This window comes from Sarcophilus harrisii, chromosome 4, assembly GCF_902635505.1.
Source record: "Sarcophilus harrisii chromosome 4, mSarHar1.11, whole genome shotgun sequence".
NCBI classification, from domain to species: domain Eukaryota; kingdom Metazoa; phylum Chordata; class Mammalia; order Dasyuromorphia; family Dasyuridae; genus Sarcophilus; species Sarcophilus harrisii.
The window spans coordinates 221,377,997-221,382,306 of NC_045429.1; the positions used below are offsets into that span (position 1 = coordinate 221,377,997).

General features: G+C 32.6%; 1 protein-coding gene across 4 annotated transcripts in view; it reads left to right on the forward strand.

The window, feature by feature from the left end:
- The window catches only part of SYNCRIP (synaptotagmin binding cytoplasmic RNA interacting protein), a 35,203-nt gene extending 31,098 nt beyond the window's left edge, over positions 1-4,105 (forward strand). For all 4 annotated transcript variants that reach the window (XM_003769255.4, XM_023503099.2, XM_023503100.2 and 1 more), the window contains exon 12: positions 1-4,105. This exon is cut by the window's left edge. The gene's annotated coding sequence lies outside the window, so the exon portion shown is untranslated.
- The last annotated feature ends 205 nt before the right edge of the window (positions 4,106-4,310 follow it).

Here is a 4,310-nt window from a genome sequence, read left to right on the forward strand (position 1 = left end):
TCAGGTGTAATCATCAGAGCTGGTTAGTCAGGCATTCCAGATAGTGGTTCTTTTCAGAACCTTTTTTAAAGGGTTGGTTAACTACCTCAGTAGCAGAGGATTGAACTATACCCTGTCTGTACTGTACATAGAAAATCTTTGTAGATAAAAGCAAGGCTTGTTTATATGATATGAGGGTAAGATTATAATATACCAAATGTAACATTCTTAGTTGCCTTTAGTTTCAGAGGCTTGTAAGACTTCCTCATGACCATCATAACGGGCCTTGCTTTTGTCGTATTTTGTGGCTGAAAAAGCAGCCTTGCTTCTTCAGATATTGTAGTTATTTGGATGTATAATAGTTTAGCAAGATGTTACTTTTGTAAGACATCAGATGTTCAAAAAAGTGCATCCGCAACTTGTACTAAATACTGCAGTGTCCCTTTATAAAAAGTCAGACTAAAACTGACAGTTGTACAGTGAAGCCTGACATTTGGATATTTTGAAGTTTTTCATAAATCATAGAAAATAGTATATGGCTGTAGTTTAGCTTTTTAGGTAAAAGGTATGTTTTCATTAGTGCATTTCTTACAGCTGATCTCTGTAAAAACCAGAATCAGCTTTCCATTTCTTATGCAGATCATGATAACCTGTAGAGTAGAGTACAATCATTTGTGCTATGTTTTTAATTTTCTAAAGCACCTTGATGACAGTGAGTGTTCAGTGGTGAAGCATCCTCTTGAATCACCCTCAAAAGAAAAATAAAACCCTGCCAAGTCCTATTTAGTTAAAGGTAAACGTGAAATTATAATTTAATTAGGACTTGCTATAAAGAGCTTCCCTTTTCCCCTTTCCCCAAAGGGATACTGCAGTTATACCACATACCCAATAGGCACCACAATGAAGATCAGAGCTTATACTTAAGGTTTTATACACACCAGTTCCCCAGTAAATGCAAATTTAACAAGAAAAATTAGACATGTCATATGTTCAAAATGCTCATGGCAAACAATCATTTTGCATTCCTGCAAATAAAATTGTTTTATACTGTAAGCTGGAGGCGAGTGTAACTTATTTTTGTAATAAAGTTTTTATTTTTTTTATGTGTCATTAATATAAATGTGTGTTAGTACAGAGATCTTCTGGTTTAAAACTTAGAATTGCACACATTTCAGTATGTTTACTTGTACTTACATAATTTTTAGAATAGTGGTTGCCAATAGCCTGTATGTTTCACATTAATTGATTTTTTTTTTTTATGTTATCTTAATAAACCATTTTAGTATGTTGTATGTCAATTACTGGGATAGCTGGGACATAAAGTGTAATTTTAAATTGTCAATAAGTATTCGTTGGAATATATGTAAATGTGCCTTGCCGGTTAATGAAACTAACCTAGAAAATGAGTGGGTGGCAAAATTAGTTCCTGGTGCTTAATGAAACACTTTTCCTGCCACTAATTTTATATATATTGCCCCGTGCTTTTTAAAAATTCATCATTTTCTCTCAAAACTTAGTGTAAGTTTGAGGGCTACATCAATAATTGTTACATTCTAACATGATCATAGATAGTATATTAGGTTTATGGAAAGTGAGTGAACTAGATGTAGCCTTCATATCTGATTCTTAATGTAATCCTTGGTGCTAGCACTTCCAGTGCCAGGGAGTTAAATTATCCCATGAAAGAGGTTATTGCCATGCCTTATTGGCACTTTACTGTCATATGGTTTAAAGGGACACTGTCAAGATGTTAAGTTAAATTTCAACTATAGAATTATTTGGTCCTGGAGTTTTGGGAAGGATTAACATCATTTAATCTTCTCATTGCCAAGAAATTTGAGAATGAACACTTTTGTAGGCTCTCAAAAGTGTTCTTAAGTGAATAGTTTACTGGGTTGTCAAGACAATTTGGCATTCTTTGGGCAAGTGGGGAGGGCAAACTGATCCTTATAAGGGGAGTCAGAATTGGTGAATAAAGCATTTTTCTCACTGATAACGTAAACAGTGGTTTTAGATTAAGATGTATATATGTGTGTGTGTGTATACATACATATATATGCATATATATACACATAAAATTGAAATTACTTGACAGTGTTCATTTGAATAACTGAATTCAAGCCATTATATCTTACTTTTAAAATTAAATATGATTTGCACTGTTCTGATATGGGTGCAGTTTTTGAGCAATATAATCAGAGCTAAATATGCATGTGGTAACTAGTGGTAATGTGAACATTGAAGTTCTAAGAAGTATTAACCATGGTATTTTCAAACAAATTAATAGTAAAATTGGTTTCAAATACTAATCAAAAGATTAAGGAAAACAGGCAATGCATATATAAACATAGTTTGATTGTTACATGACCTATAAAGCAATAATGCTATATATCTGGAATGTGACGGGAATATGAGTACTGGAAATGCAAGTTTCTAATCTTTTAGTATAAATGTCAACATGTCAAGGGAATTGTTCAATAATGTAGGTTATTGCTATTTGTGATTTTGTTCATGGGTTCTTGGCTTTGACAGTCTCAAAAATGATTGAAATTCTGTCTATACAGACAAGCAAAAAGGGGGTATAATGTCCCTTGAAAAATTATCTCCTTAAAAGACTCTTGCCAAATTTGAAATAAGGTGAGGTCTTGTTTCTAGAGAGTAGATGACAATTTAAAATGATCACAAATTTAATTTATTCTTACTGGAAAGTTGCCTCCTTTTTCAGAACAAATTCTGAATAATATCCATGTTTGTTCCCAAAGTTATCGTTAAAACTTGAAAGAAATTCCAACTACTACTTGAACCAAGTTAATTAAAAAGAGTAAGGAAAAGTGACAAAATTAAAATTATTGAAATATAAATCATGACGATTTTTGTACAGCCATCAAGAAACCTAAGTACTGACTAAAACAGCAATTCAGTTGTTTAAAAGTCAGCTTCCCTAAGTTGTCTGGACACAGTTAAAAATGGAAGAGATAGAAGGGAGTTTAGTGTGAAGAAACTTGGTTTACAAAATTTAAAATTATTTGGTATAATACACGTGATGTTAGGTGACAGTTAAATTACAGGACTTCCACTACTTGGAGAACAGCATTTTATCTGCCAATAATGGCACTTAATCTATTAATCCCCAACAGTTTTGAATCATCCATCACATTGTGGGAGGTAGTCAGGTATATTTTTGTAATTGTTGAAGGGATAAATACAACCTCTTAATGTTGTGATGGGGAAATGTTAATGGCCTGGAGAAAGAAAAAAATTTTGGCCTTAAAGAATATAAAACCATAGTCTCCAAGAAAATCCTTCGGTAGCTACAGACTGCATTACTCTTAACATTTGTCTGACCTGCACCATTTGAGTTCAGTGGTGGATGTGGAATTGGTGAGTAACTAAGTAGTTTACAATTTAGATATGCAATAGTAATAAAATCATGGGATGGTGTTTTAAAGTGTGGCCTCAATGGTAAATTGATCCTTATTTTTCTTGCTATTCAGTGGGATATGCCACTAACTTTCCAAAGAGTGTTCAGCATCAGTGTTGACCTGTGAAGTAAAAAATCCCTGTTCCATGCTAAAAGTATAGATGCATTTCTCTAACAGGTATTTACAAAAGTAGATGTGACCATTCTTGATAACAACACATCCTCTCACTAGAAACTCAAGTGTCCCTAACATTTATTCTTAGCCTTAGAAACATTGATAGGCAACCGTTTTTAAAAAGTGTGGTATTATAACCAAAATTTGGGACTTAAGAATAAACTCTTTGATAATAATCATTCAATGAAAACTCTTGGTTATCAAACAATGAGAAACAAAAAATTTATATTTGAATATATTTTTTATTTCAGAACCAATCACTTCTCATTCTGAAGTGATAATTTCTAGTTAACTATAAGGGTAACTGGATTTTTTCCCCTTGTTTCCCTATTCCCACCCCCTCTCTCCAATATAAAATCTTTGAATTCAATCTAGTCAGTTTTGGGATTTTTTGATTTGAATTAGATGTGTTAAAAGTACTGTCTTCTGCCAAAAATCCTCAAAATTACCTGTTCTTTTAAATTTAGTGGGTTTGTGCTTGTTTTGAGACCAGTTTAACAGAAAACAAAAAAAAAAAAAAAAAAAAAAAACTTGTACTATTCTGTACTGCCTCTCTGATGTTAAGAGTTTGTGTATAGCATAAGGAAGCTAGCTCTGACTATATTTTCCTAAGAATAAAGACCTATTTTTGTAGCATGTCTTAGAGACCTTGAAGAGTCTAAGAATTATTGTGGGTGTCCATTTCATCTTCTTTCTTTTAACAGCTTTTTAATAGACTTGTGAAATATTTAGTGT